The sequence below is a fragment of the Etheostoma spectabile genome, chromosome 19, assembly GCF_008692095.1.
Source record: "Etheostoma spectabile isolate EspeVRDwgs_2016 chromosome 19, UIUC_Espe_1.0, whole genome shotgun sequence".
NCBI classification, from domain to species: domain Eukaryota; kingdom Metazoa; phylum Chordata; class Actinopteri; order Perciformes; family Percidae; genus Etheostoma; species Etheostoma spectabile.
Genome location: NC_045751.1, coordinates 8,297,042 through 8,324,200, shown reverse-complemented (window position 1 = coordinate 8,324,200; position 27,159 = coordinate 8,297,042). Strand labels below are relative to the sequence as shown.

At 40.0% G+C, this 27,159-nt stretch overlaps 1 protein-coding gene and 1 long non-coding RNA gene across 2 annotated transcripts in view; one reads left to right on the top strand and one right to left on the bottom strand.

Moving 5' to 3' along the window:
• Positions 1-4,738, bottom strand: part of LOC116706941 (astrocytic phosphoprotein PEA-15) — a 52,650-nt gene extending 47,912 nt beyond the window's left edge. Inside the window, exon 1 of the mRNA XM_032544017.1 lies at positions 4,378-4,738. The gene's annotated coding sequence lies outside the window, so the exon portion shown is untranslated. The remainder of the gene's footprint in view (positions 1-4,377) is intronic.
• Positions 3,484-6,901, top strand: LOC116706946 (uncharacterized). The gene is made up of 4 exons (XR_004336372.1): positions 3,484-3,495; positions 4,356-4,363; positions 4,872-4,876; positions 6,743-6,901. It is a non-coding gene; the product is annotated as an uncharacterized LOC116706946 (long non-coding RNA).
• Positions 6,902-27,159: the final 20,258 nt, after the last annotated feature.

The window sequence follows — 27,159 nt, the reverse complement described above, 5'->3', positions numbered from 1 at the left end:
GTGGGCGGCAGCGGAGGACGGTGTCAGCGAGCAGCCGTAGAGCAGATTGCAGGTAGTGATATAACGCCACGGAATGAAACTGACCCTGTGTAAGAGCCTTTTTACAGTCAACGCATCCAAGTTTGCGCGCGCCAATGTGACGTCAAAATGGCGTAGATCTCACTGGCACGGCAGGATTTTTCTACTTTCTTCTTCTATTTTTTTTAGCTTAACTTTCTGGGTTAAGATGAGTCTTTTGTGGTGAATGAAAGGCTTGACCCGACCACGTAGGTCATTAAATCAAATGGACGGCAATGCTGCTGCCAGTTCTACCATCGTTTACCTTTTCTTCTTCTTCTTCTTCTTCTTTTAGTCCGTAGGGGCGTGTTTTCGACTTTTGACCTCGGAAAATCTGAGTTGCGAGTACAAATGGAATGCACTATGACATGTAAAGAGGATCCACCGCTGCAGGAAGTGACAGTGAGGCTTGTTCATGATATCCGAGTCCTTACTTTGACACCACACACATTTGTGTGGGTTTTCAGCATGTTGTGATCTTAGTGTTGACGTGCATTGTTGTCAGATCAGCCTGATGCTGGGCTGTAATAAATATCAAATGTCAGCCTGTCAGTGAGGAGGTTAGCCTGGGACTCATGTTGATGTAAAGGCTTTTTCAGAGACTTTTTATACATAGTAGCACATCCTCAATACCACCAGTAATAACAATGAATTTGCAATAAAAACACTGAATTTTAGCAAAGTCAGTGACTCATTTTAGTTATTTAAAGACACAAATTGCTATAATTGGGTGTAGAAACCAAACCTGCTTGGTTTTAAATGGACTCTGGGGTCAAAAAAAAAATTAAATCCAAGGGTCTCTTCATAATAAAGGTTTGACAAGGTGTTAGTCAAAATACATCTGGGGATTAAAAGTGTTTTTGACACATTTCTTTCTATCAAGCTAATAGAATAACTATTAAATATTAAAATCTATGTTCTGTGCTTTTAGATTTTGTCCATTTCTTTACAAAATGTGGTTACTAAAACAACTTAAAAATGTTAAAAGGGTGGAGCACGTTTTTCTCCCATCAGGCAATGCTGTGTGGACTAGCCACAGCCTCCTCCTCAGCGCTGTGGAGGAAGATCCGGCAAAGCGAGGTCACCTTTCCAACTTCAAATTTTACCAAATTTCAAATGATGTCTACGTCTATAAGATAAATGTCTCTATTCGTTCATCCATTAAATTGTACTGCTCCAAAATGGGATTGTCAAACAGACGACAAATATATAATAAAATATCGATACTTGGTGTCTGTGTATCAATACAGTATTGACATGAAAAAATATTGCGATACTATGGTGTATCAATTTCCCCCCCACCCCTAGTGACTACTAGAAGGATTGCCGTTGCAGATAGCCATGGTGCTGCCAGCCAAGCAAGTGGTGCAAGTGTTTAAGTATTCTAACTGTAACTGTTTTTACATGTAGGTCTACAAAATGTGATGTTTTAATAATTTTGTTGTCCTGCTTCATTATGCGGGGGAAAGATTTCTCACTTTTTGACCAGCCCGACTTTTGCAAGTCAGTGAGTCACACACTGCATGCTGTGGTTTCCGACTCTGACTATTCTGGGATGTTTCATACCAAATGAAACCAAAAAAGGGAGGAGAGAGGACATAGATCAGTTGGTGAGTCCAGTTTAATCTGAACATAGTTTCCATTCCTCTCCTCATTTCCTGTGGTTACAAAAGTGGCCATACCTAACACCACACTTTCACATTTTGGGTGAATATGCGTTTCAATTTGCAGCTTAGAGATGCTCGTCTTTTGATTATTAAAAATAACATGTTAGGCTGAAAACGGTTTCTTATGGTTATGGTGAAGTCTATTCTATTGTTTGTATTGAATGTGTGACAATAAACAGCTTGCTAACGAGGGAGGCGTGAAAAAGAAAAAAAATGACACGTTTTTCTTCTGTTTTCATTGCTTCAAGTTACACCAGTTTAACGCTGATCTTCCCGAAAACTGTGTTTGACTCAGTGCCTATAAACAGTCAACCACAAACATTCCCCTGGCGGCGGCGGGGGGACAACCGACACCACCGACACGCACAGAGAGGAAGTGAACCTGAGAGAGGAAGCACATTTCTGCTGTGCTGCCCAGTTTTGTTTTTCTCTGTCCGAGAAGACAGATCGATATCAGAGAGGAGACAGGCTCCCAAAAAAGCTGAGTCAAGGCCCACACACACACACACACACACACACACACACACACACACACACACACACACACACACACACACACACACACACACACACACACACGCACACACACACACAGGTGCGATATCCTAACTAACACCACTACATGCTAAACGCCCATGCCCTAATTTTGACCTACAACTAAATCTTAAAACCGTCATAAAGCCACTTTAACCCACTTTTCAAAGATGTCTTCATAAACCTGCAAAACTACACAAACAAAAACAGATTACAGGAACACTAGCACTTCATGAAAGACTCCAAATTTACAACAGCAGTTACTGTTTCCAAAAAATAAAGTTGACTCTATTCTGCTGTACCGGGATTGTTTAGCGGCTTGTAAAACGTGCACACTGTGGATGGATAATATGACTGGAATGCAGCCTCACAGGAAATGAACTGACAGCTGTCATGCTGTACAAGTTTCACACACACTAGATGTAGATGTATGTACAGTATGTGTGTCACTCGGGGTCAGGATGCAAGAGAAAGGACGTTGCAACAATTAGAAAAGCAATTGTTCTGACAACTCATGATTTGTTTGCCACTGTTGTGCAAATATACATATATATATATATATATATATATATATATATATATATATATATATATACATATTTAGCTTTGTTTTATGGTAACATCTCTGTTGGTCAAACCAAACAAGCAAGTTGATGACGTAACCTGGGCTCTGTAACATTGTGATGATTTTCGGATTTTCACTATTTTCTGACATTTTAGACAAGATTTATGGACCAAGCAGGAAAATAATCATCATAATAAGACAAAAACACAAAACAGAGTATCTGCATTGCAAAATACATTAAAACCTGTAAATGTATCCAAATCACAATTTTTAGTGCTTCATATTTAACGCTGCCACGCTAATATGAGTTCCTAAGAAACTATTTAAGGCAAAAAAAAAGGTATTAAATGTCTTTCTACCTTTAACATAATGTCAAAACTTTACATAACAGGCCTACTTTAACTCAGTGTTTCTGTCATACCTGGTCTTAATGTAATTTCATGTTTTCTTAATCGTGTCTTCTACATTGAATCTGAGCAAAAAACATTGTAGGCCATTATATGGATGCTTTTATGACACAATCAGGGGAATAAAACCCAGACAATACAGGGTTATTAGGTGATATAAACCAGCTATTGTCACCCCCACCCCTCACAGCACACATATAGTGTTGGCCGGCCACACACATCCATTCATAAAAGACCCACCCCTTCCCCATACACACACACACACGTAGGCCTACGCACAAAAAGCTGGTCAACGGCAGTATATTATTGCATGCAGAGTTTTGTGGTTTTTAAAGGCAAAACATTCCTGATAATCTGTCTGCAGTTATCCTTACAAATACAGATATGACCCTGTAGAAAACATTACAGACAATGTAAGGAGACTCATATAGTGCCAATGGGAGTACTATGGGAATATTTGGCTGGGGAGTAACGAAAGGGACATTGAATAGGCTACTGAGTGCCTCCAGCAACACGAAACCCAATCCAATTAGTTTAATTGATGGTGTGTTAAATGCCCTCTTGTGAATGGGAAAATTCACCAACTTGCCACTTAACAGCCAAGTTCATGACTGAGTTGTGTCAAGTCAACGAGGCATTGTACATGTCACATGGTTTGTTACTTCACAGCACTTTACAGATAGGTTGCGTGTCAAGGAAAAATTTCTATTTTCAAATACATTGATTTTAGTTTTTCTGCTATTTTGGTCAAATCTTTCGAAGATAAGTGTCTAAAAAGACCATTAGAATGAATCTCATCTGCAAAATAAATAAATACATTTCTATACCCAAAAGGGCCAAGAATGGCATTTCTTCAACTTTTCCCCCTCTGTTAAATTTACCTTTTTGATGCCAATAACAAGCCGGAAAACTACGTTTTACAGGCAGGCAATGAAGTAGGCGAGTCTCTCACACGGCTATCACGTAACGGTTTGTGAGGAGAGAAATGATCCATATCCATGAATAGAGGAGGGTGACGGACTCCCTAAACGGCTCAACTAATGACCCGGGACGTTAAGACATGAAAATTAAAAAAATTAATATAAAAAAGCCTACACAAAAAGAGCAGTGAGAAATGCTGAAAAGAAATGTAGGTTAGACTACTCACCCCGAGAGCAGCAGATATGAGTCAGCTACAGACAGGGAGAGAGATGCGGGAAGATAATCTCCTCTGGAGCTGTGTGGGAATGAGACGGGACAGACGTGCTGCAGGAATTAAAAAAAAAAGAAGAAAAAAAAAAGTCCACTCGGCCAATCTCGGTTCACTTTTGCGGTTTCAAGTCGTTCTGTGATGGATTGGAGTCTGTTTCATCGGCGTGGGGACACGCGGCCGTGGAGGGGACACGGGTGAGAGGAACTGTCAGGCAGGTTTATGTAGATAATAAAAACAGAAATGATCCGGATGATCGTGAGTCCGCTCTGTGGCCGTCTGCTGCTCAGTCACCGGCTGCTGAAACGTGGAAACGCCTTTTTCTCTCTCTCTCTCTCTCTCTCTCTCTCTCTCTCTCTCTCTCTCTCTCTCTCTCTCATATCAGAGAGACTCTCTCTCTCTCTCTCTCTCTCTTGCTCTCTCTCATCAGAGAGACTCTCTCTCTCGTCCAGAGATCGTCTATTGCAAACAACGGCTCACTCCCTACATAAACCACTCAATGAGTGAATTTGTAAATAGATGAATTAAAATGTGTGTGTGTGTGTGTGGGGGGGGGGAATTGAGATTCAAATTGAAATAACTTTATGTGGATGACATCAACGGTCACAGAAGAGGTCCGTATGCATACATTTATTTTCAAATTGATTCGAAAGGGACCTGAGGACAGTCCCATCCACTCCAAATTGATTGGAGGACAGAGGTATTGATTGGAGGACAGAGGTTTACAGCATGTCAACTTTTTTTTGGAATTCGATTAGTTGCATATGTGTTAGGGAATTATAGCAGCAGTACTGGGGAGTTGGAACAGTTGTAACTTAATTAAACGTCATTTACAAAGCAGTCGTATTGCACTGAAAGCTAATATTTTGTCACCTGTCATCTGTCAAATACCGTTGCATTTTCAGCTTTGGACAAAACCGTTCAGGAGTCATTACAGCAAAAGTGGGACGTGCGTAATGTTTCATCTGTCCCTCCTGGACGGGACGAATGAAACAGCATGCGGGGACGAATGAAACATAAAGTTTAAGCCATATAAACTTCCCACAACTTTAATATTTTACTATCTATCATGAATGGTACTTCCAAAAGCTGTTATTGTGACAGATTGTTGCAGGGCTACACGTCTTTGTGAATGTATGTTAACAACCCATCGCCGTCATCGTGAAGAGTGTATGAAGCGGTTATTGAAATATCATGCACTGTGGATGATTCTGTCATTTGTATAGCTAACAGTAAATCTTTCCATTTACCTCATGTTTCTATTGTGGAGTATGTTGTTTCACTAGGTTTTTACGTGGGTTAGACCACTGGACATCCACATACATTCTTTTCTTATCTAAATTCAAATTTATATATTTTTGTTCATAATAATAATAATAATACTGTATACATTATTAATCCCGCAGGGGGAAATATTGTTATTAAACACATTGCACACAGAGGCCTGAATTACATAGATGCTCAGTACCCACATGCACAATGGGGAGGTGTCGGAGTTGGGGTTGGGTAACTTTACTAGTCCCGATATGGGAAATTTGGTTCCCGGTACTTCGGTACTTTCCCTCTGTAATTACAAAACTATTATTTCAGTTGTAAAAATAATTCCAAACTTATTTACTTAGAACATTATGTTATTTATTTAGAATATTTTACACTGACAGAAAAAATAACCTCTCTCCGTCCCTTCAACCTATTAAATTGAATGATTATTAATTTCTTACACACTGTAACTTGTATTCTTGTATTTGTATATTATTATATTTTAGCCTGTTTTATTTTCATCGTGACTGTTTTTAATTGCTCTTTATTGTTTCTTGTAAAGCACTTTGAATTGCCTTGTTGCTGAAAGGTGCTGTAGAAATAAAGTGGCCTTGCCTTGCCTTGCAGCCTCAGCCTGTCAGTCAGTCCCCAGGGACTCATCTGCTCATCTCAGAGGAAGTGTAATGTCAACAGCACCGCGACTGCTTCCACCTCACCATCAATATCATGTCACAGTGAATGGTGTCTGCGTTAGGTTTTGAAAAACTGTAACCACACTTTACCGGCATTGCCGTGTCCCACTGTGACTTCAACAGAACGGCAGAGCCCCCCCCCCACACACACACATGCCGGCTTGACGCACACACCAGCGCACAAATATAAACATCAGGCCACTTACGTAGGCTACAGCGAAAGCTGGAGCCATCTGCAGAACCATAAAAAGCTCTTTATTCTCAGGTACCAACATTTGGCACTGTTTGATCTTACGTGAACCAATCCTCTGTAGTACCGACGTGATTCGGTCGGTACTTGTAAAAGGACAGGGTTCGGTACCCAACCCTAGTCGGAGTGAGGGAGCTGCCCATGGTAAGGCGACCCGAGCAGTTGGGGGTTCAGTGCCTTGCTCAAGAGCACTTTGGCAGTGCCCAGGAGGGGAACTGGCACCTCTCCAGCTACCAGTCCACCACCATACTATGGTCCGTATGGGGACTTGAACCAGCGACCCTCCGGTTCCCAACCCAACCCAACCCAACCCAACCCCTGTAGTATAAGTATTATTCTAGCAAAGGCGTACTGGTTGCACTGTCTAGAGTTCATCTGGTGGAGGGGTCATGGGGCCCCAGGGCCGCAAAAACAAAGTCATGAATGGCCATGAATTTTGTATTTTGAATGTTTGGCATTTCTGGAGCTTTTTCACCACCTTCCACAATTACAGTAATAATAGTATACAGCATAGGATCCCTACACCTTGAATGGATGAATGGGAACATGCTACATGCCACTCATGACACTGTTGCATTTACTGACTTTAAAGATATTTGACTTTTCTTTAATCAGCTTTTTTTCTTGTTTTCTGTTCTCCACATTCTGACATTTGGTCCTGGGTAAAAAAGAACAAAGTGAGAGCTCTTCCTGTCCCACTTTTTCTCAGACACTGGCACACACTCAGACACACACACATTTTTCAAAGCTGATGTCACCGCGCTATCCGGTCTGCAAATCCCTCCTCCTGTTTCTTTCTCTCCATCACAACACGATCCAAAACACCCCCACCCCCATGCCCAAGCCAATTCTTTTAAATTTAGTGACAGGGAGCCAACAGGAGCTGTGCTGCTGGGTGCGATGCTTCAAATAAAGTTAAACCATCCATCAGTTTCTCTTGTCTGTCCTGCTGAAAGAAATGTTGCCCTGTAATGCAATAAAAAATGGATACAAGTAGGAAAACAGGACTGATCTTCCATACGACCATTTCAGATTTTTAAAGAGGTACGGTAAAAAATAATTAGCCTGCAATCGTAAAGTCAGTCGTCTACATCGACACACCTGAAAACTAAAAGGTCCATTTCTTAAGATAACACAGGCACAGGCTAGAACTAAAATGGTAGTTAACATTAGTAATGAAACCTAAACAGCTAATGTAAGTCGAAAGTGCCAGCGAGCTCATTCTGTACTGTTCAGTAATACCTCTACTATTCCACAGTATGTCGCGTGGTTATGACACAATCGTTAGTCTATTTTTACAAAAACGCTAAGGAGCCATAACGTGAGATACAAGGTAATGGAGCCTTTTTATACATTGTCGTGTTGCTTTAGAAATAAACAATGGACAAAGAGTCTTTAAATGCTTCATATGTGAAGTTATTCACTGTCAAAGTGATGTTAAAATGAATGGTAGTCAATGGAACGCTAATGGCCGGTGAGTGCTAGGTAGCATAAAAATGGCGCCATAGGAGCTACGCTACGCTCCAGAGGAGCTAGCGGAGGCAGGCTCACCCCCCCTTGGTTTGAATTTGTGTGTTTTTCCTCCATTTGTAAGACTATAAATTGCCAAGATGGTCAGAAAGTCCAAACGTACAATATAATATGAATGCAATTCTTCAAAAGTATATAGTTTTATAACAACTTTTTATTTTTATTTTGATCTGTGCATGGTTTTGAAATGAGTCACTCTGAGCACAATTAGTTGTCTGGTAATTTCCTTTAAATGTGTGGTGAGTCTCATGACTTTTAGAACTGTGCTTTGAACTGTGCTTCAATCTTCATCAGAATAACACTTGTGACTTTGTGGTTGATCTCTAACTCATGATGAGGCAGATTTTCAAATCTTTGGGCATGAATTAGACTTTTGTTGTGAGGTCTGTGACCCTGAGTCAAGGAGTCTCCCGTCTGACACAAATACACAAAGACACATCCTCTAGCATATACACACATGCCCTTGAGAAAGTGTCAAACCCTTTTGATTGTAGTTTGATTTTATTGCCTCAATTTAAAAAAACAGCCAGACATTAGGCAAACGGTGCAGACTGCTGAAATGGTAAAATGCAGATTAACTTTCCAACCCTTCCTCCAACATGACATCACGACTCAGCATAAACATAAACGCCCACTTTCTTAAGCCAAGTGGCATGTTATAGGTATGGATTTTGAGCTATCCGCATGTATGTCTACGCTGTATACAGCGGATGAAAACATACAGTACATGCCACTTTCCTAAAGCCAAGTGGCATGTTTTTTGTATGCATTTTGAAGAGTACTAAAAAGTAAAGTAAGTAATCGAGTAACCGGCAATCAGACTTGTGGGTGTGTTTTGAGCTAAGGTTTGAGGCGATGTGAGAGTCCCCAGCATAGTCTCATGGCAGTTTGTGAAATGGTTACGTTATTTAATCTATTGATTTTTGTACAGGTCCCATTGTTATTTTTGTGTATTGATTACAAATTTTGAAGTAATGCATTTCAATGGGAAGCCTATTTCGTGATCACAGAACGAGTACGGTAGCGAGTATTATTGAAAAGCCAAAAATCCATGCAGGGAGGTTGGTCGGGGTGGTGGATAGGTAAAACAACACAGGACTTTTACCCTGGAGACCGGGGAACGTGTCCCACGTGTTGCAGTTCCTTCCGTCAGTCCCGTTGTTCTCGGCGACGTGTGGCATTTCATTTCCTCGCTGCTGTGTCCCCCAGAGCAGCCCAGTGTCATGGCAGTTTGGGAAATGGTCACGTTCAAAAATCGTGACATGTACACGTAATAAACTAGAAATTGTGACATGCCCATGAATCAATAAATCTAAATAACGTGACCATTTCCCACTGGCGTGAGACCGGGTTGGAGTCCCGTACAGTAAACAGGAAACATGACTGCTTCTATTGCTGCCACAATAAAGTTTTTTAACAAATTAAGAGTAAAAAACGAAACTCAAGCACTGAACTGCCTGGGGGTTTGTGTAATAGATAAATGTTTTCTACAACAACAAAGCACTCTACGCTGTCTCGCTCGTCTCTTTTCTTTTTCTCTCTTACCCTGTGAAATGAGCTGCCTTCAAGTGCAGTCGGAAACGTTGAAATCTATAAATGAGCTGACGGGAAACAGTAATTGTGAAATGTAAAGTCTACTTATGCTTTGTTGGGGGTTTTAAGAACACAACTGGACCTCACCCAATTGGGCCATTTCATTGACACCCCCATGTACCTTCTTTCATTCATTGAGTGTATTTCCAACCACCTGTTTTTTGTGCAAATTTGCACTTAAAAAGTTTAAAAATTGCTAATAAAAAAAAAGAAAATTGAAATATTGCTAAATGAGATCTTTACACTTGGCTGTGTTGGTAAAGTTGGTGTATCTGTTCAGCCGAAGAGACAAAAAATGGCAGTGGACAGAAACAAAACATTGGATCTTTATGCACATTTAAAAAAAGAAATTTATAAAAATGTATGAGAGTTGCTGAACACAACATGGCTGCTATTAAAACCAGATCTTCACACAGTTTAAATTTCTTCCACCTGTAACCAGCTGAGTGAAATGAGCCCTCTCACCGGCTGGTTTCACTGAAACAATAGGCACACTGTTGTTAAAGTATGCAAATAAGCACACAGTCATTTGCATTTGAGCAACAGAGAATACTCTTTGGATTGACATTGACACAGATACACAATCATCCACACCTTCTTACGTATACAAATCTAAACTGGATTTTTTTCTTTCCTTTTGGCTTTATTGTAATTCATTTTATACTTTAGAGTATTGACAGAGAGGGTTAACTTCCCTTTTGTATAATAAAAAGGAAATGTGTTTGTGCCAATTTTTGGCAAAACCAAATACATCACCGAATGTAAAATGAAGTGAAAAACAACAACTTGTTTTCTCTAAACTCACATGTCATGTTATTCAAATAGCTCTCAGTGGGTGATGCATGAGTCAGTTGATGATCTTTGGCTCCCTGGGAGGCCATATGTTGATTAGCATGCTGGGATTTATGGAAATGCTCTCAACATTACAAACAGACAAGGGATCGCCAACTTTGACTAATCACCGAGAACAATGACTGAAGACAGTTCATATCTTTTCTTTGTCTCTATAAAATAATAATATTTATAATTAATAATAACATTTTCTGACTCTGACAAGGAACAAAACACTTTCACATCTATGTGTGTGTGTGTGTGTGTGTGTGTGTGTGTGTGTGTGTGTGTGTGTGTGTGTGTGTGTGTGTGTGTGTGTGTGTGTGTGTGTGAACTATAGATACGGAAGTGGGAAAAGGACCCCTTACAGAGAAGAAAACACTGCCACAGTACAGAGCTTCCCATTAACCCCCCATAACCCTATTAATAATTTCACAAAATGCTACGTTTACAAAGGGCTAATAAAAGATCTCATAATGTCCATGTGTGTACTTTCTTTAACCCTTCACACGTCAATGATGGCACACTGGTAAGTACAAACCCGCCTTTGTCAAAACCCAGAGACTCAAATATCTATAAAATGATGCACAAGACATGTAGAATACTTTGATGGTGTGATGCAACCATGAAAAAATAAATTAATAAACTAAAAATGGAACTCTATCTTTGCTTATCCGTTAACAGTTTTTGAAGATTTACGTCATCAGCAGGAACCAAAGAGTCCTGATCTGATTGGACAAACTGGTTAAGAAAGTTAGGAAGAACCGAGAGAGGAAATAAGGAATTGTTGGTTTTGGTCTTACCATGGAGATGGTTGACAATACAAAAATACCGTCTCAGCTTTATCCTTTAAAAAAAAGAAAGGTTGATATTTGTATGTTGAGGGGTAATCGAGGGGTTCATCCACTGGACAACAATACAAGAAAGACCTGCACGAACATGTTCATATCATAATTCCCATGTGCATATTAGAGATTTGATCGGGCCCAAAATCAAGCCCAACACTATAAAAACTGATGTCCTCAACTAGAATTCCAAGATGTTTAAAGTACAGAAATCTGTTTAGAATTATCATATATATATATATATTTATTTTTATTCCGTATATAAACACACGCACACACACCTACTACAATACATTAGACTACACTACTGGTTTGCATACTGGGGAATATGGAAGTCCTAACTGACAAACAGGAACCAGATTGAATACAAAGCCAAGCTTTCTTTATGCATGACATGTGAATTTGGTTGATGTCCATTTAATAGAAGAGCACCGGTTCTGTATTTGTCTGTGAATCTATGCTTGATTGTGCTTGATTGTGCTTTTGTGTGTGTGTGTGTGTGTGTGTGTGTGTGTGTGTGTGTGTGTGTGTGTGTGTGTGTGTTTTCCCCACAGCAGACAAAAATAGGGTAGTTCTTGTTTTCTCATCACAAGACCGGTGAGGGGAAAAGAAAGAGCCACAGAAAGGAAGTTCTCCCAAACAAAACAACTCTGAGGATTCAGCCGGAGAGAAAGGAAGGAGGACGAGAGGGAGGAAGGGAAGGACGGAAGAGAAGTCAAAAAGAAGTAACCAAGAGAAAGGGATGGAGAGAGAAGAGTGGACGGATGGAGGAAGGACAGAACAGAGATCAACAGAGAGAGACTGTTGTGTCAGTGTGTATGAATGTGCTCATTGAAAGGGATGAGTCAGTGGAAAAAGAAACAATGAAAATGCAGAGTCATTGTGCCCCATTTGATTTATTCTGCTGCTCTTAAGTTCTATACCTCTGTTTCTTCTGTCTTTCGAGTTGATTAAAATCATCTGCCACATGACAGCCACTACATGAACTCAGACTCTCAAGTTCAGGCCTCAGCTCCAGTGTTTCAAATCACATGCTCTGTATGGCATTACATGACCATGCATTTTTTGGAAAGCAAATGGTCTTAGATTTAATTTTTTTTTTTTAAATAAACACAAAAACAAATCAAATTCAATGCAACAGAAGCAGAGATATAGTCAATTTTTTTCCTCTATGTATTGTTCTTCTTTGTCAAAACCTGGTGCCTTCGTAACCCACAATGCAACTTGAACTCAGACAGTTGGTCTGGAGATTTGAGTGTGCTATGTAAGTAGAGGCTAATATCGCCTTGAGAAGAGATGAGGTGTGGAAAACTCTTCTTCCAACTTCACCCCCTGAGAGATTTTTTAAATTTCAAACCTGTCTTCAGCCTCAAGCGACGCAGACTCCAGTGACATCATCTTCTTAAATTTTCTCAATTTCTTAAACTCTGCGCTGACTTCTCTGGTGACATAAAAGGCTTTATACAACCTTTTTAAAAATATATCACAAAGACATTTTAGGTCCTTTAAAATTATTTATATAGTACTTTACATGGTAGGCTACTTCAAGACACTTTACAGTAAAACCAGCACACTTAGCACAAACAGATACAGCAATAAAAAACCAACACATAAAACAAGCATATCCAAAGCAATTAAAACACAGTGTAGCCTAGAACTTTGTAAAAATGTGCAGTAACTAGTAGACTAAGTAAATATTTTTAAATCCTTACGCATTCAGTCGGTCCGCTACAGTCTGTTGGGCTTTTTCTCTACGTTTAATAACAGTCGTGTTTCCCTTTGTGCATATTTTATGCTTCACCTCCTCGTTACTTTCCATTAGAAGCTACTGCTCAGCAGGTGAAACATATGCCGCACGCGTCTTCTCCATTTCTGCATCAGTAAATCTGTGATCGATACCGTGGTCTAGTTGAGAAAGCTGTGAACGTGCACTTATCCCAGCTATCTACACCTGGCTTGACATAGCTTCACCTTCTCATCCTGGCTCAGCAAATGTGCAACCGATTAAGCCGCGATGAGCGGATCACACTAAGTCAAGCTGCGCTTTTTCAGTTATCCCGGATATCTTTATTCTACTTTTGTGCAACAGGCCCCGGGTCTCTTTCCCATCTCCATCCCCCATTTTCAGCCTCAGAACACATAATGTAGCTCCTATCTCACCTGATTAGGAGATGCGCTACCGGTGTGTTTGCAGAGCGTCCTTGGTGTCTGTGCCAGGCAAGCAAAGAAAAGAACCAAAAGCAAAACACCTGTGGCTGTGGGCGGCTGTGGCTCAGCGGTTGCCTGCCAATCGGAAGGTTGGTGGTTGCAGCCCTGCAGTCCCATGTCGAAGTGTCCTTGGGCAAGACACTGAACCCCGAGTTGCCCCCGATGCTGCGCATCGGAGTGTGAATGTGTGTGAGTGTTTAACTGATGAGCAGGTGGCACCTTGTACGGCAGCCTCGGCCACAGTGTATGAATGTGTGTGAACGGTGAATGTATCCTGTATGATGTAAAAGCGCTTTGAGTAGTCGTTAAGACTAGAAAAGCGCTATATAAATACAGCACATTTACATTTACACTATACACAATAAAAATATGAAAAACACACTAGCTGGCTACACTTTGTGACACATACAGTACTCACTGACACCTGTAAACTTTGATGTGAAAACATTGGTGGAGTTCCCCTTTAAGAAATGTGTTAATGGGTTTCAACATGCGACACCATCAGTCAGGCAGAATACAGAGACTGTCTTTCTCTCCATCTTCTTTCCACCAGGTGCCTGTTGTTATTTATCATTCTGCCATCTCACCTGCCTGCAGTCATCACTCACTGCCTGTCTGTGCTTTTCTTCAATCCTCTTTTATAGACATTCTTCCCCCTTTACACCCTCAAACTCACAAGGTGCTCACCTGTATTTTGATCTATGTGTGACGTCTTTCCTGTCTCATCCTCCACCCTCTCTGTCACTTACCCTGTCCCCCCCCCCTCGCCATTCCGACATGATGAGACCGACTCTGCAGCAGAAATTAAAGGTCGAGGTCTAATCACTAACAGCACTAAGTGCAGGCCAGCCGCGCAGGGCATCAGACCCCATTACAAACACAGAGACAGTCAGCTCGGAGCGCTAATGACAAACCGTACAAAGCAGACTGTTTTTGACAGAGAGACGAACCCTGCCCTCCCTTGTTAAACCGTGACACCCTTAAATGCTTTCTGCTGTGCTTGTTTCTGTGATTAAATAATAAAAGCCCTACTATTACAATGAACAATATGAAAAAAGATCATAGTGATTATTATGCCCTTATAAATTGTTGCAATTACTGTTCCCATTTACAAAGATCTTGCTGACATTATTAGCAAATAAACTGTTAAATTTCTGTTAAAATACTGCTGTGCTACTGATCCCGAGCTACATGTACCTGTACAGCCAAACAACCTTTCCCAACTCCTAAATTTAGAGGCATGTGTATCAGATATAAAAAAAGCTGGATGGGTATGAAATTTCTGCTGTTGAATGCTGATAAAACAGAGCTCTTAGTGGTAAGACCAGCCAAGCATGGTCACTCGTTTAAGAATCTGTGTAATAATGTTGATGGTTGTATTATCTCTGAAAGCTCGAGCATCAAAAACCTTGGTGTTGTTTTTTTTATCCTCGCCTGACATTCCAGTCTTTTATCAAGGTTATTACCAAGACGGCATTTTTCCATCTCAGTAACATTGCAAAAATGCAACCCATCTCATCATTTTTGTGATGCGAAAACTGTAATCCATGCATTTTTGTCTTCCCAACCTTTTTGTTTGGTCTTCCAAATTGTGCGACATGAGGCCATCAATTTGCTCAGAACACTGCAGCCAGAATCCTGACAAAAACTAGAAAATATAACCCCACCCGTTCTTGCCACTCTTAGATAGATAGATAGATAGATAGATGGATTGATAGATATTTATTGATCCCAATAAAATGGGAAATTATAGTGTTACAGCAGCAAAAGGCTCCCAGTGTAAGCTAGAGCTGATATTAAGGTTCTTCTTTAAACATATAAGGCCCTGCATGGACTCGCACCACCTTATTTATTGGAGCTTATTACACTATAGGCTATCCACCAGCAACACACTCTCTGCTCCCTTGATGCTGGTATCCTGGTCCTTCCCCTAGTAAACAAAAACAAAAAAAAATCAGGTGGTTATGGAGCATTCTTCTTCCGTGGCCCTGATCTTTGGAATGGCCTCCCACTACATGTTAATCCCAGGTCAGACCAAACAAGCCGGTCTGCAGCGTTCTAAGACCTGCCAGTTCACACCAATGCGACAAAACGAGACGGTGTATCATCTCCATAACAACGCTTCGTTGTACTTCCGTTCTAATGTCAGTGTTCTATGTCATTTGTTTCATCTAAATATAGATATGAATAACGTTAGTGATATTGAGATGCTTGCTACAGTTGCATTTATTTCTCTGATTCACTGCTTTGTTCCAACGCCGCTGGGCTTCAGTCACTCTCTATCGAGCTTGACCATGTAACGTTCCGGTGCTTTCTTTAAAGGCTCCGTCTAAAACTCCATTTTGACCAGCTGTTTTTAACATTAAAATGAAATGGATTATGGATAATTGTATTTTTGTAGTTTATAGCTGACTTTACCAGCTGACTTCTCTACTGGCTATTGAAACAAGTGATTTTGCTCATATTCTTAAAACCAGCTGTGACTTGAACAGCTGGGTCGCAGCGAAACCATCAGCTGGCTTGAGTCGAGTTGAGACAGGCTGGTTCTTTTACCTGCCGCGGTCTAAAACGTTTTTTAAAACTCGTTGTGAATCTTTGGTCTGTACTGGGCTTTAAAGAAGCTCACTCAGTCGACATTTTTAAATCTAGATTGAAAACCCACCTCTACTCATACTACAGCCAACCATAACACACCCTCCTTCCTAGGTTCTGCACAACAATCAAGTTTCACTTATTCTCTTATGTTGCTGGTTTTGTATTGCTTATTATTACTGCTTTAATGCTGCTTAATTGTCTTGTTGCTCTGTTATTTCTATGTAAAGTGCACAGAGACCATGTTGAATTGTGATTTTACAATTTAAATAAAATTTGATTGACTGATTTATGTGAACACATCGTCGTAGGCTCAGGGTTTTATATGTAAATGGCAGATATCTCACTTTATTAAAAGGGTAACTTGTGTTATTTATCTTGGTTCTTGGTTATTCCATATTTTAACCGTGATGAAAAACACATGCCTTCAACATACATTAGGACTGCACGATAAATTGTTATAACATTGCGGTCTCGATTCACTCCTGTTCACGATTTAACTTTTAAAGTCCTTAGATTTCTTTTTTTTTTCTCCTCGATTAATTTATTGAAAGCATTTGACATTGACATTAACATGTTTAATTAGTTCCGAGCCTGTATCAAGGCAATATTAAGTTTAATGTGTTATATGTCACTATTGTTGGAAGCCTACTGTACTTAAATGGCCAGCATGTACTTTATTTTCTATTCATTGAAGCCTCTATGTTTACAGGCTTGTGCTGATGCGGAATGTGCTATAGCTGCCAAAAAAAAAAATCTATGTTTGGTACTACCAATTTGTCAGCAAGACCTGTAGTCGATTCCATGGTCTGTCCCGGGACCATGGTCTCTGGCAGGGACCAGTGGTCTGCCCTGTGGTCTGTAAAGCGCCTTCAGTATTTTCTCCCTTTTCCTGTGGTTTTGGCAGCACTGTTAGCTGGATAAATGTCAGAGATCATAAGCTTTTGTCTATAAAATACACTATATCAGATATATTGTTATTGATTACGAAGATCTGTGTGGTCAGGACCAGCTGGTTTTTGGCACAGACCAGTGGTCACAACCACTAGGTGCGCTAAAGACACTGATCCCGACCAGTGGCACAGCGGTCATGACCAGCTTCTTACTGGCACAAAGGGTACTAACATTACTGGTCCTGAACCCCTCTACTGTGATCTGTTCTGTTGTTTGGACCAGTTGAGTGATCTGTGGATCTGTGGTACTTTTAATACAACATTTCACGTTTCTCATAATAACAGTGATTAGTATTATTAATTGTTGTAGTTGTACGAGTAGTACTATTGATTGTGCAGTTCAGTGTGTTTGTGACCTGCCGCACAGTCCTAACCAGCTCCTGGCGACCAGCTCCTACCTGGCACAGACCACTATAACTGATTCATATTTTTCCCTGAATCATGAAGGCCTAAGGTCTTTCAGTTACAACTTTTTGATCAATCCGGATGAGTGAATTTTGAGTTAAAATGATGATGAGTCAAGATCCATATTCCCTCGGGTTGACTGGAGTCATTCAGAGCTTCGTTTGGTCTCCTGAAATACTCCTGCCGTGTCGAAATGTATCAGGCGGTCGTGACTCCGCAGCGTGGTTCGCTAATCACATCCCGGTGGTGTCTGGTGCTGTGATGAGTGATGAGACTGAATAAAATCAAGGATTGTTTAAACTTTTGGACCATGTCATAAAAACAGGGAAAATCCCACATGACATTGAACTACATGACAAATTTTCTCAACATGACATTAAGGATCGTTTGGGGGTTTCTCATCATTTTCATCAGGCACACCATTGGTAAACGCTACCGTCTTCATATTCAAACTGATGTAGTCAAAGATGTCGGAGTTGATGAATTATCCCGCTGTGCACATTCCCATCACTTGTCTCAACATTTTTTTTCCTTTCCCCGAGCCATTGTCGTATTTACGATTTGTGCCTCTGCTTCCACTGTCTCCCTGCAGTCAGACACAGCTAGAGCAGGTCTGGGGATAGACATCCATAAAACAATAACTGCTCTAAATTACCAACAGTTTCTCAATTATACCTTCCCCACAAGGCCAGTTAGCCAGGGCACAATTACAATGTGCAATAATGGCCTAAAAGGGTTGTCACATTAGGTGTTGCCCAGAAACCTGCAGAGGTATTGATTACAGCTCGTTAATCCCAGCACAAAATGGCTGGGGCGTTTTGTAGCGGTGTGTGGGAGAATGATGAAACAGTTGGACAAATGATGCACATTAATTCAACTTGTTGTAAAAAATTAAATAAATACAAGACGATAAGGCTTCAAAGAAAGGGATGTCTTTGTCTTGAAGCATATGACTGTGGGGTTGGCTCAGCAGGATGTGCATGCTTTGAGGGGATTTATAGAAGGGGGAAGAGTATCTGTTAATTTGAGAGATAATGAAAAAAGATTATTGCAAATCTGGAACACTAAGCAAGGTGGGCTTTGCTAGATATCCAACAATCAAAAAATGAACAAGGCAAACGGAAATTAAAGAATGTTGGGTTACACTTAACTTAAAGTTTTCAACGTAACAGTGACATGAACGTGTCATAAAACATTATAAACAAGTCAAACGGTTTTTAGTAAGGGTCATTCGGTTTTGTCATGACAAGTATGGTTATTGTTAGGGTTAGGGTTAGGGTTCATGCGTCATGACTGTGTCATGACGGTGTTATGTAGAAAAACTTCAAGTAAAGTGTTAATATTTCAACAACTAGTTGTGAAGGTAAATACCCTCAAATTCAAAGTGTTTTTTAAAAACATGTTCTTTCTCAAAACTGCCCATAAATTCCTGATCTGGGTCTTGGAGAAGCCCAAACACAGATGAAAGAGGTAAAGGGAATTAAAATGTTCTCAGTTAGGGCTAATACCTTAGCATTGAATATGCTAAAGGTATTGTATAACCAGCAATATGCACTCAAAGCACAGTAAGCAAAGTAAGGAAGTAAAGAATAAATGTCCCAGACTGTTGTAGTTTGTTGAGTTGGAGCTGGTTCTGTATAAGACTCCAATTGATTATTTTCATTATAGATTCATCTGCTGATGATGCTAATGGTTTGTACATTTTTTATTATTATTAAAATGTACATAAAAGCAGCTGGAAACATGACATTTTTAACATGAAAAATTGCTTTTTCAGAGGATTTTCAAAAGATTGCCATACAACATTTGTTGCACAAAAGCAGGCACTCTTTTGCAATAGGTTTCTAGTTATTCCTTAGCCTAGAACTCATCCCAGCATGCAATTGGTTAAATGTGGGAAAACAGCTGCTTTCGTGGGTGTAGCCTTCAGGTACCATTTAAGGTTTCCAGTGAACCAGATCTGGAAGTCAGACTCATGCGTTTATAATGACCATTCTGCAAATCCCGCATTAGGGTCAATGGCTATGTTTTTCACCCCAGTATTTTTCCAGACAATATCAAATCATGGCCACTAGAGGTGGGAAACAATTCAAAAATTGTATATTTTGTGAATTTATTTTTATTTTATTTTTAACAGTGACTCACCAGAGTGTTTATACAGTACCATTGACGGCGACTACATCATATCTGTTTCCAGCTAAACAGGCCGAAAGCAAAAAATCCAGAAAATCCATGTTATGTTGTTCTTTACAAATGAAATAAATGTCAGATTGACTAACTGACACGTCATTTGCATCTTTTACAAAAATCAGTTTTTAGAAATGTCTCATGATATATTGTCTCTAGAAGTGTATTATTTAACTTTGTTTTTGTTAAAGAAGTTAAAGAGAATCACAATACTTAATGCTATGGAATCGCAATACAAATCAAATCAGCACCCATTAATCGTGAAATAATCAAATTAGGACAAAGGCATATCGTGCCAGCCCTAATGGCCACCGTACGTTTCCCTGATTGTTACATGCCATAAAAAAGACTGGTGCTGTACCTCTGATTCCACAACCATCTGCTTCAGTCTCTTGATTGTAGGCTTCCTGCAGGTTAAGCCCCTAGACTCCGCCTCAAACATTTGCAAGTTTTCTCTCACTGTGTCTCTCCACATGCCTGCTTCACGCATTAACACAGCTCACACACAAACACACACACACACACACACACACACACACACACACACACACACACACACACACACACACACACACACACACACACACACACACACACACACACACTTAGTACAGCACATATACCCATCCTACACACACCAACTGTTAGGTCTGAAGTCAGTCAGTCTGTCATGTTTTTGGTTACTAAGCAATATCTCATCCTCCAGTCGTCAGCCAACTGTCAAAAAGTCTTTTCATATTGACATTTCTTGACAGAGACTTAATAGTCTCACAGTTCAAGTATACTAGAGCAAGAGTCTGTCCTGGCACAGATGTCGTCAAATGTTCATAAGATGAGCAGTTGAGGCCCATGAAAGACCTCGATTTCTTTGCATTTCACTATGTTCACATTGTATTCACCAACTTGCCAAATAATCATGATGAATGCAAATGCTGTCCCCTGTGTGCCAATGCGGGTGAGAAAAAAGTAAGATGGGAGAAAACCAAGTGCGCAGCAGCCTGAAGCAGTTAGAAATGTTGGCAGCAGGCAGCAGTATCACGCTAAAACCACCGCCTCAATATACAAATACAAGACAACTGTAAAATGCTCTGCAGCACCATCTCAGTTTCTTTTTTGTGTGGATAACTTTAACAATTTTGAAATAGAACCGACGCACAAAAATATAAAATGATAAACACACAAAAACATGAAGACTTTTGATATATTCTAGCACAGTTATAGCCTTCCCTTAAAAGTAAAATAAAATAGAATAAGTGACTGAAAAATAAACCAGAAATATAATAAAAAATGGATCTATCATTCATGCGTTATATTAAGCATTGCAAGAGCAGAATCTGCAATCAGTTTTGTGACATCTGCTTTTGTATAGATAAAAAAGAATGTGTCAGAAAGGGATGTCATATCTTTATATGATTTGCAAGACTGGTCTTAATAGATCCCTTTAATATGAGATGTATCAATAATTTCAGTAAAGCAAATCTGCGGGGTCATTTGGGTCATTTCCAATCTTCCATTCATAAGTTAGGTCTTCAGACATTTGAGTGAAATAATGAATTAAACTGTACACCAGCATTATTTGAAGTTCTGAATGTTTTTGTCTTTCATCATGAAATCATCAAACTTGAAAATATTAGCCTCTCTCGGCAAGTTATGCTAATTAGCTGCTAAGCTACAAAGGTAAATTGTAATTTTTTTTATTTAAAACACTTTGGTAAAGCATGCTTTATTTCATTGTGACTGCTCTTTCTGTTTTTGAACTGCCTTGTTCAGGCCTCGAGTCTTATTTTGACGTGTGTTGAATCTTTCATGAAGTCAAACTGCACTTCCCTTTCATACACAACTGAGGGCTGTCCTGGAAGACAGGTGAAGTCTGACAGCCGTTCAAAGTGTCTCACGTGAAAGACTGGGACTTGTGAACTGTAAAGAATCTGGCTTCCTTGCAGCCGCTGCACACGCCCTTCCCCCATTCTTCTGGAAACGTCAAGGCCTTAAATGCTAATGATGTGCAATTTTATGTCAAATAACCTTTATGTGTGCATGTGCTGTGCTGTGTGCATGTGTGCGTGAGTGGACACTCTTTTCTGCCCGCTGGTTGCTTGGACACCAACCCAACCCACCACTTTATCAAGAGATGTGTGTGTGTGTGTGTGTGTGTGTGTGTGTGTGTGTGTGTGTGTGTGTGTGTGTGTGTGTGTTTGAGATTTATATATATATTTTCGTGTTTATCTGAACATTTAAATATTTGAGATTGGCATGTATGTGTGTATTTTATTCTGTGATTGTTACAAACTTTTGGGCATGTTGGTGTAGGTAAGTGTGTGTGTGCGTGTGTGTGTGTGTGTGTGTGTGTGTCAGAGTAGGAGAGAGTGTTGGCTGTGTATGGAGACACTTAGCAACATTTAAGCCAACATACGGGCCGTGGGTGTGGGACAGCGAGGGATGGGGCACCAGGGCCAGACCGGTCCTGGTGGGAGGTGGCAATGTGTGGGGTTGTGAATTGGGTTCCATGACTCAGATGTGATAAACTCCTAGTCAAACACTTCTTGTGTTAAACATGTTGAATCTCAAATGTGGTCAGCTGCAGTCGGTTGATGTGATTTAGAAGAGAAAAACAAACAAATAGGTTGATATAAGACGTGGACGGCCATCGATAGTCAGCAGGATAGTCAGCATGGACGTAACAAGCAGCCACCACCATGAAGCCTCAAAGCTGAAATCCATTATGCTTCCTTTCAAATGAACATATTATGCTTATATCTCATCTGTATGGTGTAATACGGGTGAAATATTCAAACCAAAGACCATGTTTTCATGGCTGCACCATTCTATTAACTGGAAATATATCTCCAAATATTGTAAGTTTACACATAACTCTAAAGTTCAGCTGGACAAACAGTATTTGGTACTTTTTACAAAACTTGGAATAAAGCTCTGAGGCATTGAACAATGACTATGTTTACATGCACATAATATTATACAACCACAAACATAATATATATATGTTTTTGGCCTTGTTCCAAAAAAGTCAGACTAAGCTGTTTACATGGCTAATGAAAGTGAGCATTCATCTAATATTCTCGTTTACATGTAGCCATGTAAAATAAGATTTTTATGATTTCACCAGTGATGGCGGACTTGTTGGACCGTGCGAACACAGCGTCCCACTTTCATTCCCTCAACCAGCTTCTTGAAAAGGTCGGAGTTGTCGATATCAAAGTCTTTGATAATGTTAAAAAGTAGCTGTGTTTCTCCTTTGCTCAGGTCTGCAGCCTTGCAAACTGCTGGCTGGTTGGTTTGCATACAGCAACCATAGCAACGCACAAGACTGACCATAAGCCAGCAGTAAAAAAAAACACACGATTAAGACGCATATTCCGAATGCGATGTATACATGTCCAAAGAATGCCTCTAAAACCCCAATAATACCAGAATATGATGTTTACATGACCTGTATCAAATTTGGAATTCTTTCATAATCCGAATGGTGGAATATTAGAGTGCATTCAATTCACTTCAATTTTATTTATAGTATCAATTCATAACAAGAGTTATCTCAAGACACTTTACAGATAGAGTAGGTCTAGACCACACTCGAGAATTTACAAGTACCCAACAGTTCCAGTGCATGTAGATGTACTCGTAGTTTGGCTGCAAAACACGAGTTGGTTGTGACAAGGTGGTTTTAAACACACTCTATTCTCTCATAATGAAAAGTTGACCAGGTTGTAAATATCCTGTTAGAAGACGCTAATAAAGTAAACAATATATTTGCATTCAAGGTAAGGTTTTACGACGTAGCCTACCACACCAAGTAAGGTAATGTCTTTGTCTATGTAAACTACACACCAGCAGTGCCTTGACATGCGTCATTGCAGAGTGACCTGCAGTGTTAACCCACGTTATCGCGCCGTAAAAACGGGTATTTACTCCATGGGTTGGCACTACTGTACCTTGACTAGTGTATTTGTGTTATATGATGTGTCCCCAGATAAAGCTTTGGTGAATGTTCAACAAGGAAGATCTTTTCTCGCACATTCTGCTTTTATTCCTCTGTTGGTGAATTTCTGCTATTCCAACCTTCTCTGATCACTCATGCTTCCCCACGCTGTCAAAATTCCTACATTCACAATTCTGAGGTCAACCTATTCCGCAAAGGATATTCCTGCCTTCGATCTTTTGGCCAATCCATCCCTGGCTGCCGTTTTTAAAACATAATTGCTCAAATCCCTCTGCAAGCAGGCACATTCTCCTGTTTTCCACCCCCTCATTCACTGTGCCAATCTTCCTTCACTTCATCTTCCATTACCTTTCCCTCTTTTCTTCATCCCTTGCTCTCTCACCTACATTTCTCTTTTTCCAGAACACCTTGCAATCCCCCCTCATCTTTGTCTTCCTGCGATGGAGCCCTTTGGTCTCATTAGCGCCTGCATGGACTCACATTCTCACCCTCTGCGAGCGGAGGAGGTGACATTCAGTCTCTTGTCTCCATCCAGAACACACTCAATCGTTATTGTAAAGGGACAAAGCAATAAGGACTGTAATGTCATCTTGAACCGCTTAACTCATGAATTGAGGTAGTAAAACCTAGCCTGTACCTTTTCATTGTCCATTTTCTGAGAGGTAGATTCTAAATGCCTGCATGACAAATTCCAAGGACTCTTTTTAAACCAAACAGAAAATAAATCTGCGTTGATTGGGACTGATGGATCAAATAAATTTGCTTCAATTTGAATAACTCATCCAATCTTCGACATGAAATATACTTGCTGTGTTGTGTGTTCTCATCTGCCAAAGCGAGCTGTGTGAGGCAACCCTCCGGTCACCATAACAACAGCACACAAACTGAACTCGGCACAAACCGTACACATGCTTGTCATTACTCATCTTGCTCGAGTCGATTTAAAAAGAGTGAAGGAGGGTTGAGAGGGAAAAGATGGACTTGTAATAATGCAAAAGCAATAAGGTCTGTTAGTGCAACTGCCAGAGGGGGGTGCTAATACCTCAGAGATGCAACAGTTAGAGAGTCCCATACACACATCTATACACACACACAGATATAGTCACACATCTGGAAATATTTGAGAGGAAATGTCAGTGCAAGTGTCGTTTCAAACCTTGCTCTCCAGATGTTTGAAGCTGAATACAGAAAGGTGGTAACTGTATTTTGTCGTTAGGTGTCTTCTACTCTCTGTCAGCACGTACTCTAATGACTCTTTGAAAAATGTCGAACCCTGCGGCTGTCTGCGACTTTACAAAATATTTGATACAGAGATGATGAAGTGCGACTGGAAGCCTTTTCAGTCAGCAGGTCGCCAGATCACTCACCCACTTTCTGACAGCTGAGAAAAAGGAAATAAAAAAGTATATAAAAAGAGGTTTAATGTGAGACAGGTATAATGGGAGATTGCTACAATGTCTACATAATACTGCAATTTAATACAGTCTTTTGGTGCCTTTCTAAACAGACCTTAACAATGTTTTATTTTGCCCTTGCCTTCTGTGGGTGTGAACAATGTTTAACTGTACAGCTTGACTTTGTATCATCTGACCCTAAGGTGTCGAGTGTTCTAAATCTAGTGTTGCTGCATTGCCATCATACTAAAACTGGATGTTCCATCCTAGCTGTATTTCTATGGTTAAATTAAACCTGCAATGTTGCAAATGCATGGGTTGAGATTTATAAAGACAGCAAAAATAAAACAAGTACTTTTTTAATATAGGAAATGTAGCACCGTGTGAGTTTGACTCATATTATGGAATAAAAGTCAGGCCATATCTGCCTCTACTGCACAGATATTGATTTTGATTTGTGTATTTTCTAAGTCCCCCACATTAGGGAAGTGCAATACTAAATGTATGGAGGGCCCCTTTAATGTGATTGAATAGGACTATTATTATATCATACTAATGCAACATCTACCTCTTTAGAAAATGTATACATATTAATGCTCAATTTATCAACTTCCTATTGTAAATCCCAGAACTTTACAAACCACAAACAAGAAGTCTTTTTTTTTTTTTCTCTTACATCATCCTCATGCGCTAGACACCCTCAAACCATTGCCCAGCTTCCCTACACCGTCAGTGTTGCACACACAGTCTGTCCCACCATGTTGGCAGGGGGATCATATTACACATTGTTATTAATAGCCACCCTCTCCCCTTTTTCATTGTAAATGAATAGCTGACATGATCTCACACTGACTACGTTTACATGCACATAATATTCCTTTTACTACATTTATTATTTTCCTTATTCCTAAAAGTGGATATTTTGACAAAGCTGTTTAGATGGCTAGTGAAAGTGAATGTTGCACTATTCCCGTTTAAATGTAGCTGTGCAAAATTTTACCAACGGAGGTGGAGTTGATGCGTAGCGATGTGTGCACATATCCAAAAACCTGTTAAGTTCCTGTTAAGTCTTTGATAATGTTTAAAGTGGCTGTGTTTCATATTTTTCAACTGCTTTTGTATCGCTGTTTTGAAATAATAAACAAACCTGGAGGGAAAAGTGGTTGTGTGTGTCCTTATCAGGTCTGCAGCCTTGCAAACGGTTGGCTGGTTGGTTTGTGTACAGTAACCATAGCAACTCGCAGAGCTGACCATAAACCGTAAACAGGCAAGAGGCCGTAAACTGCAGAAAGAACCACGATTGAGACGCAATATTCCGAATGCGCTGTATACATGTCCAAAGAATGCCGGAATAACCCACGTCTTAATCGGAAAATGCTACAGAAAAATGCCTTATTCAGAACCATTATCCAACCAGAATACGCCGTTTACATGACCTGTATCAAATTCAGAATATCGTCCTTCACGTGACACTGGTGTGTCGGCCTTTCCACGTGACACATAGTGTATGGCCTCTTTCTGTTGATGAGACCAGAAATGATTACATCCAAGCAATAATAATATTACATTTCTTATGACAGAGTTTTTGTTGTTGCTGCTAGTTGCCATGGTACCGTTAGTAACTTAGTCTCAGAACAAGAAGTCATTCACATTAGTCTTTCAGACCCTGTTTCCAAGTTGTGCTTCTATTAAGTCACAGCCAAAGTCAAAATGTTCAAATATTTCTATTTGGTGAGGGACACAGAGTGATTTTGATTTAATTCTTGAGTGCACGCAAAGTAAGAGTAGTAAAATTTAAACATTATAATAAGATATTCAAACCTGCACACAATTGATGGTTTTATTTCATTATTATATATTTCATACTTGTACACTGTATGTATAAGCGGTTGCCTCATGCACATGACTGACACTCTTTTTGCCGTTGGGCCAAACCGCACCAGTACAACATATGTGGCGCTGAACACTAGTATGAGTGCTTGGCACTACAGTAACCACACTATTTACAAGAAAACTCCACAGGGCACCTTTAACCTTTAAGC